This window comes from Macaca mulatta, chromosome 11 (assembly GCF_049350105.2).
Source record: "Macaca mulatta isolate MMU2019108-1 chromosome 11, T2T-MMU8v2.0, whole genome shotgun sequence".
Classification (NCBI taxonomy): Eukaryota; Metazoa; Chordata; class Mammalia; order Primates; family Cercopithecidae; genus Macaca; species Macaca mulatta.
Window position 1 is genome coordinate 76,143,989 of NC_133416.1, and position 15,617 is coordinate 76,159,605.

General features: G+C 40.5%; 1 long non-coding RNA gene across 1 annotated transcript; it reads right to left on the bottom strand.

The window, feature by feature from the left end:
* Positions 1-2,654: 2,654 nt before the first annotated feature.
* On the bottom strand, positions 2,655-15,342 carry LOC144332956 (uncharacterized). The gene is made up of 3 exons (XR_013401228.1): positions 15,144-15,342; positions 12,018-12,088; positions 2,655-2,784 (listed from the first exon to the last, which is right to left on the bottom strand). It is a non-coding gene; the product is annotated as an uncharacterized LOC144332956 (long non-coding RNA).
* Positions 15,343-15,617: the final 275 nt, after the last annotated feature.

Here is a 15,617-nt window from a genome sequence, read left to right on the forward strand (position 1 = left end):
AATATTGTATCATTCCACTTACATGAGGTACCTAGAATAGGCAGATTCACAGAGATAGAAAGTACAATAGATGTTTCCAGGGGCTAGGAGGAGAAGGGAATGGAGAGTTCATGTTTAATAGATACAGAGTTTCTGTCTGGGATGATGACATTCTGCAAATGGACAGTGGTGATAGTCACATAATATTGTGAATTTACTTAATTCCACTGAATTATACACTTAAAAGTGGGTAAAATGGTAAATGTTATGTTATGTATATTTTATCACAATTTTTTAAAAAAGCAAAAACTACCCCTAGCTCAGGGGCTGTGCACAAACAGGCAGCAGGCTAAACCTGGCCCGCAGGCTGTAGTTTGCCAACTACTGCTCCGTGGAATAGGGACACAAGCTACGCAGAGGCTACAGTGCGTGAGCCGCTTTAGAGTCTCATCACAATGGGTAAAGAAATATGCTCCCTATTAGTCAGCTATGTGTATTTGCTCTTCCAGTAATGCAAGTTCCCCTGTATTAACTGAAAGAACTTCTTCAACTTATTATGCCTCAATACTTCTCTATATCCTTATTGATCATCCTGCTTCCTTTCACCTCAGGCATGGCATTCTTTTATAAGACTGACTCCTATGTTTTTTTCTCTTGATTCCGTTTCCTCCCATCCTTCTCCTAGATTCTTGCTCCATTAATCATCCCTTCCTCTTCACTGGTTTCTTCCTCTTAGCAACATGTCTGCCCATATTTCCTCTAACATAAAAGGAAGTTCTCTCAACCTTACAGCCCCCTCCAGCTACTATTTTATCCCTCTCATTCCCTTCATTGTCAACTCTTTAAAAAGAGTAGCTTCTACTAGAGTTACTAAGCTAAACTAAAAAGAGAAGTATCTACCCACTTATTCTTTAATCTACTGCCATCTGACTTTCTGTGAATCAAAATGTCCTTTTAAAGGTATTTCCTGATTAGGAATCTAACAGGCTCCCATCATTTGACCTTTCTGCTTCATTTGATGTGTTAAGTGCTCCTTCTCAGTCTCCTTTCCAGGATCCTTTACAAATCCATCCACAGTTACCAAGCAGTTGTCACCTGCCCAGCACTGCACTGGGTGCTGGGGACACTGTCTGCCCTCCATGCATCTCTAGGTTTTCTTTCCAAGGCTTCCCTGAGCATCTTCTGTTCTTGCTCTGTGCTCCTTCTGTAGGTTATTTAGCCACTTGCTTGGTATTGAGAGCTTACTGTATGGCGCCCTGTTCTAAGTGCTTCACATGGATGAACTCACTGGACATTTGAAACATTCCCATGAGGTGCTATTAATATCTCCATTTCACAAATGAGAAAATCAAGGTACAGAAGGTAGCCCTAAGTACTACAGCTAGTAGGTGGCTGATCTGGGATTAGAACCAGGCAGTCTGAATGTAGAACTTGCCGTCTTTACACTCTACTGCCTCTCCCTCAGCTTCAAATATCTCCTCCATGCTGACTGCTCCATCTATGACTTCAGTCATTTTTGTTTTGTTTTGTTTTGTTTTGCTTTGCTTTGCTTTGTTTTTATCTTTGAAATGAGGTCTCTCTTGGTAACCTAGGCTGAAATGCAGTGGTGTGATCATAGCTCATTGCAACCTCGAACTCCCGGGCTCAAGGGATCCTACCACTTCAGCCTTTTGAGTAGCTAGGGCTACAGGGACATGCTATGAGGTCTGGATGACTTCTTTTATTTTTAGTAAAGATGGGGTCTCACTATGTTGCCCAGGCTGATCTCAAACTCCTGGCCTCAAGCAGTCCTCCCACCTTGGCCTTCCAAAGTGCTGGGATTACAGGTGTGAGCCACCACCCCTGAACTATGGCTATAGTTTTGACCTAACTCCTGGAAAGGTTCTTTCCTAACATTCATGGGGCTCATCCAAAAACCAAAACGGAGGCTCACATTCTAAATGTCTGAAACTTTTAAAGTTATAAGTGAAACTATCAACTGTTAAGTACATTCTATTATCCTGCTTGACAAATATATCTTCTTAACAATGCGGATTAAATTTAGACTTCTTGGACTCTGTGGAGTTCATGCTGGAACACAGTGGCATGGAACAAGCTGGCTCTTGCCCCTGGACTGCCCCCTCCTTTCCCTGCACACTGTGAAGGGCCTTATGCACACACAGCCTGCACTTCCCAGCTCTATTCACACACCCCACAAACACTCTAGGCTCTGGGCTTTGCACACGGGTGGCACCATTCACCCCCAGCATGTGCTCCCAGGGAAGAAACTTGCATGGGCCTCCCAGGAAGACTGGCAGCCTCTGGGGCTGGGATTCTTTGGGAACTCCGACCATGGGCTCTGAGTAAGCATGCTCTGTTGGCCCCACAGATCCCTTGCACTAGACTGACCCACTAAAGCAGTGTTTTTCAATTTGTCATGAAAGATATTCCGCGCCCCCACCCCCCCGCTTTTTTTTTTTTTTCTTTTTTTTTGACTTCCTATCTGTTACAGATCATCACATTTTTTACTGCAACAAAATGAATAGTAGCCAGGCATGGTGACTCACACTTGTAATCCCAAAACTTTGGGAGGCTGAGGCAGGAGGATTGCTTGAGCCCAGGAGTTTGAGATCAGCCTGGGCAACATAGGAAGACCTCATCTCTACAAAAAAAAAATTTAAAAAAATTGGGCAGCTGGTGGTACATACCTGTGGTTCCAGCTATTCCGGAGGCTGAGGCGAGAGGATGACTGAGTCTGGGAGGTCAAAGCTGCAGTGAGCCAAGATGGCACCACTGCACTCCAGCCTGGGCAACAGAGGAAGACTCCTTCTCAAAAAAAAAAAAAAAAAAAGAAAGAAAAAGAAAAAAAGAATTGCTAAAAAAGTGAAATAAAAACAAAGACATACAAAATGCAAATCCATGTTTCTTATTGTTAGGCATAAAATAACATTTCCATAAATATAATTTTAAAAAGATAAAAAATTATAAAATCAATGTTGTTGTTGTATGTGTACAGATAATTAACATGGGCAATCACTACTCCCTTCATAACTTTGATTGCTCATGGTCATAACTAAACAAAACTTTATGAATACAATAGGATTCCCAAGTATTAGATGTCTATAGCACACTGAACAGCACCATTCATGTCAATATTTAAGAGTTTTAATGTGACAAATGAGTTTGCCTATTACCTGTTCAATCTTGGTTGAGTTGATAAAACACCGCTTATAGGGAATAACATACATCTAAACTGTTTTCATGCTTTGTAACAAAACTGGTCTCACAGGGGTATTTTGATGGATGGATGGCATAAGATATTTCAGAGTAATTTCAGCAAGCTCAGGTCATTCATTTTTTGTTTTTATGCAAAATGGAACAAAATTCATCTTCAATCCTTCACCGGTAGTCAGTTGCAACAACTTACCTTCTAAAATTTTAATGAAATTTAAATTATCTTTCTATGAAAGGCATTTCAGGCTCGTGAATTTCCTATGTTCAGCTGACTTCTTTCTTGATGAAGGAAGCAGAATGTTGATTTACATTCTGGCACAAGTTCCTTAAACTGGGTAACTAATCCAGAATGTTTTCCAGTCATGGCAGCTGTGCCATCAGAATATAATCCTACACAAAATCCTAAACTCCAGACACATTTAGGAACAATGGAATCCTTTATAGTTTTACACAATTCACAGTTGTATTTATTGGCTGTGAGGCTAAAAAAATAAAAGAACTATTTCTTCCAATAGCAATCACATTGAAATCATACATATAATAACCGAATGGCCATAACAATATCTATGCATTCATCTAGTTGCAATGAGAAATACTCTGCTAATTTCATTTTTCTCCCTGTGAGTTAACCTTCCATATCACTAGCCAATTCCCAAATATGCTGAGCTATAGTTTCACTAGAAAATGGCATTTGAGCTACTGCTCTTGCACAGTATCACCCAACATTTTTAAGCCAGTATCTTTGATGCAGTCTTGCATTCATGTCTTGGCAATTGTATATATGTTTGATCTTAGCAATCCCAAATACTACTTTATAAGAAGCCTGCAAAGTTTCTTTCATGTGAAATAGTTAACATCTGCTTCTGTCAGGTTTTAAATTCAATACTCCTTCTTTCAAAGAATTCTTTTGATTTTGCTCTTATTTTTTACATATGGTATGCAAATGCCACTTAAATTTTAGTGGTTTCATTGCTTCATTAGTCAGCACAGTGCTATGAATAATACACTATAGTTTTAGCATTTTATCATCAATGATGACTACAAAGTGAACTCAACACATGAGAATTGTACATCCAAATAAAACGAGTATGAACTTTTTTGGTCTCTATTTCTTCAGAATCAACTTCCATTGTCATTTGGTTTACTACAACTACAACATTTGCAATGTGTGTTGATTCTTGAAAAAGAAATCTTGTAAAACTTGTTTCCCAATTAGCCAATTAGGGTTAAAAATAAATTTTATAAAGTTTATATTCTTACTTTAGCTGTTAGGTTAAACTATATACATTTTTTGTTTGTTTGTTTTTTTGAGATGGAATCTTACTTTGTCACCCAGGCTGGAGTGCAGGGCCTTGGTCTCGGTTCACTGCAGCCTCCACCCCCTGGGTTCAAGAGATTCTCCTGCCTTATCCTCCAGAGCAGCTGGAGCTACAGGCATGTGCCACCACACCCAGCTAATTTTTGTGTTTTTAGCAGAGACAAGCTTTCCCCATGTTGGCCGGACTGGTCTCGAGCTCCTGACCTCAATTGATCTGCCTGCCTTGGCCTCCCAAAGTGCTGGGATTTTAGGCATGAGCCATCACGCTCAGCCAACTATATATATATATATATTTTTTTTTTTTTTAACTAACTTGATTAATATGAAAACGATCTAAATAATAAGTTACAAAAATAAATACTTTCAATTAAATATATATAATTTTTATTTGTAAATTTAAAAATAAATTTTAAAAAACTTGAAATGCTTTCATCTATTTATATTTTACTAACTTTTAGGTTATAGGTAACTAACCTGAATATATTACATGTTGGAAAGCAGTTATATTGTCCATAATAGTATGAAATCTACATCATATGTGATTCAGTACTCTATTTGACCATACCATAGCTGGTCTATACCCTATTTAATGAGACAATGAACCAATGTCAGATTGGTACAAAAGTTTCTAAATGCTTATTCTCAATTTCTGTGCTTATTTCATGTGGTCTAGTAACAAGCCATCTGTGGACTGACTGGTCCCTAGACCACCTCATGAATTGCACTGCTCTGAAACCCAGGCCCAAGGCAAGGGCCCCTCTTTTGTGTGTCTCAGGGAGCACTGCTCCTGAATTATACGCTTTAATTATTGGCTACCTGCTAGATACATTTACATGGATAATGATAATAGTGAACTGTTATTAAAATCATAGAGCTATCTGACACTGGGAGTTTAGCATGTGCCAGGAATATAACAATGAGAAAGAAAGAGGTTTCCAGCCTTACAAACCTTAAATTCTAGTGAGAAAAATAGGTATTTTAATTACTATGACATCTCTTTGAAATAGGTCTTGTTATCCACATTTTACAGATAGTTATAGAGGTTAATATGTCCAAGTTCTCAGAGCTAGCAAGTGGTGCATCAGAGACTCAAAACTAGGTCTTACTGGCCATAAACTCATGCTTTTCATCACTTTTCTATGTTGTGAAATCTCAAAATCTTGTTTTAAAAAACTAAACCTTGTTTTTTCTACCCAGTTCTCCAGAGCTCCCCATCACAACTAATGATGTTGTTGTCCTCCTTGTGTCTTACAGCAGAAACCCAGAAACCTCACAATGGTTCTGTCACTGCCTCAGAGTGCCTCTACCCACCTCCCATATCCTTCCTGTCATCATTTCCAGGCCTGATTCAGACCAGGAACTATCAGGTAGTAGCCTTCATGTCATCTATCTCTCCCTCCTCCATTCTTCACACTAAACATGAGGCATAGTAAATTATTTCCCTTATTATAAACCCATACTTCATAAAGTGAAGCATTATAGGAAGATGAACTCTTATCAAGTAATCATGGTGCTCTACTAAAAATTTTGTATTTGAAAATTTGACCATAACTGTCTTCTTTAAAAAAAAAAAAAGTTCACTTTCACAGCATCTGTTTCAATGTTGTAGTTAGTCTCAACTTGGAAGCAGTTGTGAAAATGTGGTACCTCAGAAGTTAAGTGATACAGGAGTGTGAACATCATTACTTCTCTGGCTGTGTCATGACCTTCATGCATGATAAAATTGTACTCGCTTTTCCTTTACCACTTCAGTTTGTATGTTGATGATAATTTTTGTCTATTTGATTTAATTACAGAATGAAACCCTAACTATTAGTCTACAGCTATGCTATAATGTGGCAGACTGGCTAGGTGTTCCCCATGCTGTTTCTATTTTCCTCCTGGATCCAGTGGACATTCTTCCAGGCAGGTGGGGCCACGTGGTTGAGTTCTGACCAAAAGGAGGCAGGTAGAAGTCAGGAAGGTGACCCATAAAACCTCTCCCAGAGTTCGCCATGTGATTTCCCTACTCCCATCTGCTGGGCAGAACTCAGAGATTCAACAGAGGACATTGAATATAAGAAGTTTGGGTCCTTGAACGACAGTGGGGAGGACAGTCTAACCCCTCTCCAACCTACACTGAACTGTTCCATGAAATGATTGTGCATTAAACTTATGCTGTGTTCAACCGCTGATTGTTTGGGGTAAGAGCAGTAACTAATAATACATAAATAAGTAGATGAATAAAATGGATACATTAAATGCATAAAATGTTTACTTTTTTGTTTTTGTTTTGTTTTTGAGATGGAGTCTCACTCTTGTCACCCAGGCTGGAGTGCAGTGGTGCAATCTTGGCTCACTGCAACCTCCACCTTCCTGGGTTCAAGCGATTCTTCTGTCTCAGTCTCTCAAGTAGCTGGGACTACAGGCACCCACCACCACGCCGGGCTAATTTTTACACTTTTAGTAGAGACGAGGTTTCACCATGTTGGCCAGGCTGGTCAAAATGTTTACTTTCTCATGAAATCCATCTGTGGCAAAACTCTAAATAGTAGAGTTTAGGTACTCTAAATAGTGACCTGGAGTTTCTAATAGCAACCCAGAGGACTTTCCTGTTTGGATTTATTCAGGCTCAGGTGACAGAGCTATAAATTTATGTAGCTAAATATTTAGCAGTGTTGACAAAACTGTTTCTAGTAATTAATGGCACATCTGGAATTAAACTCTCTTTTTCCTTATCCTTTATTCTATGTTTACAATCCCAGCAGATGATACACCTAGTCCAAATGGTCTTAAATAGAGGCCGGGCACAGTGGCTCACACCTGTAATCCTAGCACTTTGGGAGGCTGAGGCAGGCGGATCACCTGAGGTCAGAAGTTCCAGACCAGGCTGGCCAACATGGTGAAACTCCGTCTCTACTAAAAATACAAAAATTAGCCAGGTGGGGTAGTGTGCCCCTATAATCCCAGCTACTCAGGAGGCTGAGGCAGGAGAATCACTTGAGCCTGGGAGGAGTAGGTTGTAGTGAGCCAAGATTTCGAGATTGCCCACTGCACTCCAGCCTGGGCAGCAGAGCGAGACCCTGTGTCCAAAAACAACAACAACATCAAAAAACAAAAACAAAAAAGGTCTTAAATAATGCCCACTTAACTAACTTTTTATTTATTTCCTTCATCTGCAATTGTGTTTTGTCTATTTGGGCTCCAACCTTTTCTATAAAATTGTATTCAATTCCACAGTCCTTTTCTTTATTATTTATTATTAGCATGATTTTATTTGTGACTAATTAGACTAATCCTCAAGGCAAGAAGAATTAAATAAAATGACATTTCTATCTTAGGAGACCCAAAGAAGTACAAGTTAGTTACAATTTTAATGGAGTTACAGATTTCCAATAATAAAGACAATTAGGTAATAATATGATTTAAACTCAAGGACATGGTCTAGGACACCCACACTTTTTGAAAATTATAGGACCTCATTATGGTCACTATTAATAGGACTTGGGCTTCATGTGACCCATTCGAATTAAGTAAAAGGACGGAATCTTGTGGTCTGGACAGGAGCTTTCTGTGTACAATTAAGAAGCTCAGTGCACTGGGTCAAAAACATCAACTATGGTTTGGGCTGACATTATTTTCTCATTGAAAAGATTTATTATTAAATAGAAAAACGATGAAATAAATAACACTCAAATTATTTATACTTTTATGTTAAGTTTAGAATAATCTGTGTTTTTCTGGTATTTTAAGTGCTTGCAGTATTTAAGAATTCGGCATTTTAAGGTATCTAGCAAGTTGTGATTCCAATTTAGAAAGAGTTAATTGGGTTAATTTAGACTTCAGAGGAATAAGATAATTTTACTTGGATTATAAGCAATAATGGAATAATTTAAAAACTTAAGTTTAACCATCTTTGTAAATTTAATTAGATGTACAAGAATTATATAAATATATAATAAAGTTCATTTGATAACCAACTAAGGCAAAAAATATATTTATATTAAAATTAAAAGTACAATTTTAAATGCTTAAAAGATTATGCTGTAAAAGCTAAAATGTGATTATTGAACTCTTCTAGATTTGTATTAATAAATGCAGCAAGAAGATTCATAAGTTGACATCTTAAGAAAGAATAAAACGTTTTCAGTTGTCATTTAAAATGTAAAGGAATATAGAAAAGACCTGAGCAATCTTACAGGGCATGAAAGCCACCTCCAGGAATACCAAAAATCTCCCCTGAAAATTTTCTTCTTTCTTTTTTCCCCTATTGTCCTGTAGCCACCCCTGACACCAATATCTTCTTTTTCTTCTCCTAGCGCCAAAATGCTATGCGTTGTAAAATAAAAAATTTAAATGTGATAATCTTTAAGCAATAATTTGTAAAATGTTATGTAAATTGAAAATGAGACATTTGCAGGAGAGGAAAATAAGGGGGAAAAGATTCTCAGTGGATTTATTACCACAGAACTGTATACTTAAAAATGGTAAAGATGAGGCCAGCTTGGGTTGCTCACGCCTGTAATCCCAGTACTTTGGGAGGCCAAGGTGGGTGCATCACCCGAGGTCAGGAGTTTGAGACCAGCTTGGCCAACATGGCGAAATCCTGTCTCTACTAAAAACACAAAAATTAGCTGGGTGTGGTGGCAGGCGCCTATAATCCCAGCTACTCGGGAGGTTCAGGCTGGGGAATCCTTGAACCCGGGAGGTAGAGGTTGCAGTGAGCTGAGATCTCACCACTGCACTCCAGCCTGGGCGACAGAGCGAGACTCCGTCTCAAAAAGAAAAAGAAAAAAAATGGTAAAGATAGTAAATTCCGTATGTGTATTTTACCTCAATAAAAAAAGGAAAAAGAAAAATAGTTTTAATGAAATGTTTGCTTTGTTCTGTCTTTCATGTGGTCACTTACTGGACTTCTGGACATCGGTCTGCACAGGTACAGAAGCCCTCTCATGCCATAAAGGCAAAAGCAATAGCAATAACCTGTTAAAATAACACTAAAGCTGCAAAGAATTCACTCTTTTGCATGAGTGTGGCAGAGGAATAATAAATATGGATGAATAATTCTTTTTAGTCTCGGCATCCTTGAATTTGCTTGGTCCTTGAAGTAATCGCTTCCAGCATCCTTTACAAAATTCTTTTGAAAGTGACAGATGATAATCTTCCCCAACCCGAGCATCTTTGACATTGAAATGTGCAATGTGAGGTTTCTAATCAGTCCGTATGGGGTAGTGAAGCTCAAATGGTGCTCCACAAGCCCTCCAGGTACCGTAGGGACTCTGAGGCGACAGCCTGGGCCTCCTTCCTCCTTCAACCAGAGCAGCTTCACTTCTGTCTCTTTTACATACCAGGCTTCTTGTCAGATTTCATTTAAGAGCAGCTTTCATAGCTTTGCAGGTTCTGAAAACCACTGGGCCACAGTAGGCTTTTTCCAGAGCAGTGGGAACACGGTGCGAGGAATGTAAACTGCACAGTGGGATGATATTAACTTAGGGACCACTGGGCTGTTTTTTTTCTGAGAAATGTAAAGAACTTCACAAACACTGACTTGGGGAATTTACTAGCCCTTTAACTAAACTGTGGGGGTAACCACCCTAAATGATTTCGTTTGGAAATAAGATCGTTCTTGTTTGCTTGGATATTTGAAGACTCTTCTTGCTTATATTCGGAAACTTCCCTCATTTTATTTGGTACTGACGACGTAGCCTAGCCATGTGAGCCTGCGGGCTATTCAAGGTTGCCAGTGTGGCAGAACGAGTCTTTTTATGCCTTCCTTCCTAGTGCTCAACAACTACTAAGGCTAAAGTAATAAGAGAGAGCTGTTTAAAATTTAACTCGAAACCAAGGAGACAACGACTCTTAGCATGATATGAAAATCCTAGCAGGAGGTTTTTTTGTGTTTGTGTTTTTTACTGTGTGCAAAAGCTCGGGTTGTTTTTTAGATGCTTTATTCTGTGGCCCTGCAATCAGACTGCCACAGGGGCCTCTGCGACTTTCCTGTTCCATTCACATTTCAAGATTTTTTTTTTTTTTGACGGAGTCTTGCTCTTGTCACCCAGGCTGGAGTGCAATGGCGTGATTTTGGCTCACTTCAACCTCCACCTCCTGGATTCAAGCGATTCTCCTGCCTCAGCCTCCTGAGTAGCTGGGATTACAGGTGCCCGCCACCACGCCTGGCTATTTTTTTTTTTTTTTGTATTTTTAGTAGAGACGGGGTTTCACCATGTTGGCCAGGCTGGTCTCGAACTCCTGACCTCAGGTGATCCACCCACCTCAGCCTCCCAAAGTGCTGGGATTACAGGTGTGAGCCACTGTGCCCAGCCCACTTTTCAAGGTTTTAAGGACCTTCCACCCTACTTGACCCATCCCTCATCCATCACAGGAGCTTGAATTGGCTGAGAATGACCAATACCAATGACCAATGACGGAGCCAGAGGTTGGGAGGCAACACAGGAAGTGGAATAGAAAGGGTTAGAGATAGCCGAGGGAATGTGTCTGGGGGGAAGAAGACATAAGGGAGAGGGGTGTCTGGGTAGTAGGTGGTGATCCAAGTCAAGAGATTTCATTAAAAATCTCCAAAATCTCCAAAACCTTGTTTGCCTTAGTTGGAACACAGGGTTTGAGCCTTCAGTAAGGACCTGAGTGAGGGTTCTTCAGGATTCTAAGTGTGTGCTTGACTTACAGCTCTACAATAAAATTATATTTTAGAGAAGATTTGAACCATTATTTTAAGACGTGGCAAAATGCAGGCACAATGCTCTCTCTAGATTGGATCACACTTTTTAAAAAAATCACAATGACATGGAAGTTTGAGGACACTAAGAGTCCAGTTGAAATGGTTTTATGGTCTCTTATTTTCTCCATGAAGTTCCATGCTGAGCAATATTCAATTTGCCCTTATCACTTTCAGTGCTGGTCTGAAAATGGAGCCTTTTACTTTGTCTGAATGACTCTGAGCCTTGAGCTGGCATTACCCACTAGACAGCACAATCCAGTAGATCCTTCCATGATGAAAGAAATATTCCATATCTGCAGAATCCAATATGGTATCTACTAGCCACATACGGCTATGGAGCCCTAGAAATGTGGTCAACTGGAGAGCTGAATTTTTAATATTTTTAAATCGATTTAAATTTAAGTACCCTCACGTGGCTGGTAGGTAATGTCTACATTGTTGGGGGTGGAAAAGAGAGGGCATGCTCCTGCATTGCTGATTAGTCCAGCAGTTCTGGTGGGCTGCCTTTCCTCAGGTGGGGGGCGTCTGCTTGGTCATTTTATTGTATTTTCAAGGAATAAATTATAGGCCCTTTTTGACAATCACTCATAATTTTCCTATGTCGTTTGGGATGCTAAGGGGCAAGCTTCCACATATTTCTAATAGAAATGTTACACAGCAAACAGGCACAATCTTTAAGAAGACTTTGGGCAAAATAGAGCCTTTCTCTGGGAAGGGGCACCCAGAGAACTTTGAACCAATAGTCCAGTCTTTTAATTCTACCCATTTTCTATGAGAAGGAAAAACTCTTACCTAGTGATGTCAGAGGTCCCAGAGCCTGGGCGGTGGAAGTTCCTGAGCTCCTCTAGCGCTATTATCTTTCTCTGTAATGACAAGACACCTCATGCTGGAGAAAATGGTAACTCCCTCTGGTCAGCAATTTGACTCCATCCAAATCCAGTTATTAGTCCAACATAACTGTGATTTTGAACACTTATTTATTGGGCACCTCTTCTGTGCTAGGCGCAAGGGTTATCTCCTGCAATCTTTATAACAATGAAATCAATACTACTACTGCCCAATCGTGTAACCAAGGAAACGGATGCTTAGCAAGGTTAAGTAGCTTGCTCAAGGTCAAGGTGAGTGGTAGAGCAAGCAGGTAAACCCATGTGTGTCTGAGGCCACAGCCTATGCTCTAGTCACCAGGTAATCATTAATCTCTCTGGAATATCCACAGTTGGAAAGCAAGGACTTTGCAACTTGCTATTGAATGTGTTTCTTTTCTTTTCTTTTTTGAGACCGAGTCTTGCTCTGTCACCAGGCTGGAGTGCAGTGGCGGGATCTCGGCTCATTGCAACCTCCGCCTCCCAGGTTCAAGCAATTCTCCTACCTCAGCCTCCCAAGTAGCTGGGGCTACAGGCACGCACCAACATACCCAGCTAATTTTTGTGTTTTTAGTAGAAACGGGGTTTCACCATATTGGCCAGGATGGTCTCAATCTCTTGACCTCATGATCCACTCACCTTGGCCTCCCGAAGTGCTGGGATTACAGGCATGAGTCACCGCATCCGGCCGCCCCTGAATGTATTTCTGACCACCAATCTGTTCAGTCATTACTATTCCTTCCCCCTTTCCTAAGCACCATGGGAAATGAAGCATAAAGCACCCAAAGACCAAGGAAAAGGCAACATTCAGGATCCAGTTCCAGAATGTCTGCCTCTTCCAGACTCATGCTCCCACCAGTTGGCCATGTATTCTCAGCTTGCATGCCTATGTCATCTGTCTCTCCTGACCCTGAAGAAAACTTCTATTCACTCCATGAGCACCTGCACCTGCACTGAGTCAACAGTGAGTGGCTGCTGTCTGCACCAAAATCCATTGCTCAATATTCTTTCTTCTCCATTCCAAGTGGTTCCTCACTTCTGTGAAAGCCCACATGGTCTTACCATATGTCTGGTTGTCTTGGTAGTAAACACATTTTTAAAAACAAATATGTCAGCATCATTTTGTTTTCTTTCATTAGTGGTCTCATGTTACAGTCATAACAGGTTGCATAATGGTTACATCTAGTACAAAATATGCTATTGTCTTTTCTCTTTGAGGCTATTATCTAGTTATGTTGCTTGTGACTAGCGAAGGAGGACATTGTAGAAAAACAAAGACCTTCAAGTTAGACAGACCTGACTCTGAATTCTGGCTTTATCATCCATTCATTTAAAAATATTTATTCAAGGCCAGGCACAGCGGCTCATAGCTGTAGTCCCAGCACTTTGGGAAGCCGAGGCGGTTGGATCACCTGCGGTCAGGAGTTCAAGACCAGCCTGGCCAACATGGTGAAACCGCACCTATACCAAAAAATACAAAAAATTCGCTAGGCGTGGTGGCACACGCCTGTAATCTCAGCTACTTGGGAGGCTGAGGCAGGAGAATTGCTATATATATATATTTTTTTGATCCCTGATATATTTTATATATGTCCCTGATATATTTTATATATAAAAAAATTGTTTTTTTATCCCTGGCACATAGTAGTTCCTGAATAAATATGTGTGTATATATGTATACACATATTTATACACATATTTATTCAGGACATATTCATACATACACACATATATATGAATAAATGTATATATGTATATAAATATATATGATGAATATATAAATATACATATTTATTCAGGACACATATATATTTATTCACATATATGTATGTATACATACATATATGCATACATATATACACATATTTATTCAGGATATATAAATACATATTTATTCAGGACCTACTGTGTGCCAGGGATCATTTTAAGTGCTGGGATAAAGCAGTGAATAAAACACGAGACATGGTTGCTCACGCCTCTAATCCCAGTGCTTTGGGAGGCTGAGACAGGAGGATGACTTGAGGCTGGGAGTTCAGGACCAGCCTGGGCAATACAGCAAAGCCCTCATCTCTAAGAAAAACTTTTTTAAAATTAGCTGGGCATGGTGGCACATGCTTATAGTCCCAGCTGCCCAGCTACTCGGGAGGCTGAGGTGGGAGGATCACTTGAGCCCAGCAGTTCGAGGCTGCAGTGAGCTGTGATTGAGCCACTGCACTGCAGCCTGGGCAACAGAGCAAGACCATATCAAAAAAACAAAACAAAAAAAGACCAAAAAAACCCCACTGTCCTCATGGAGCTTACACTCAAGGGGAGTGAGATAGATATTAATCAAGACAAATGAGGAGAACAAGGTATATAAGCCAATGATATGCTGAGGAGAAAAATAAAGCAGGGAAGGGGGATAGGAACTGTTAAAATTGGAGTGGCCAGGAAAGGCCTAACAGAAAATGTCATTTGAGTCAAGGTTTAAAGGAGGTGAGGCAATGGATGTGCATACATTAGTTGTGTGATATTAGGTAAAAGTTACCTATATTTCTAGATACTCGTTTTACTCAACTCTAAAGTGGAAACAAAAGCCACCTTGTTAATGACTTGTTCTGAGGATCAAGCCTACTTGTGAAGAGTATGTGGCCCAGGCATTGAATGGGCACATGACGGCAGCTGGCATTACTGTTCCTCATTGCCAGCAGCAGCAGCGCCATTAGAAACAGCTACTTGCTAGAACTGGAGATGGGTTATTTACACATTTATTAGCCTCAAATGACCCTGCTGAGGAAACTCAGGTAATAGTTGGATTCTGAATATTAAATGAAATATGCTAGCCTTGGAGGAGGGAATGTGGTTTCAATATTTCTATCACAGTCTTGGCAAGAAATAGAGGGTGTCCTCATATTGGACAATTTGAAGAGTTTAAAAGAAGGTTATTGAAAAGATCAGCAAAGTGTAGGGAAAAGAGTAGTGCCGTCCCCAGAATTAGTAATGACAAGCACTGCTACCACCCCTCTGTTCCCCACCCATGCCCAGACCTGACAGGGCAAGAGGAGAGGGTGCTCACCAGAAGGCAGAGTCAGAGAGCGCATGACAGAGCAGGTGTGGCCTTCGGTGGGGAGATACAGCCAGTCTGCAGTGACTCCACCAAAAGGGAGCTGGAGAGTGAATACACCAGTGTCATTCTCCTTAAGCCCATCAGGGCTCCCCAGTGGCCAATCCAGCTTGAAGTCACAGGGCAAGAAAGCCTGTGGAGCCGCTCCTGCAGGTCAGCCTCCCAGGGCACGGAGAAGGTGGAGAGGGTGGGAGGAGCCCAGGGAGACACCCAGCAGAGTAGCGAAAGCAAATCAGACATGACTCCCAGTGAGCCAGGCCACTCACTATTACTATTCTCCTCTGTGTTCAGGGAAAGCAACCCAGTTCTTTCCTTCCTTAGATGACCCTTTCACCACATTTGTTGCTTTCCTCTGGGTACTACTTCTCCTCCTGCCCCTCCTAAGGTGCAATATTTGGTCAGGTGTTTTGAGACATAACCAGATAC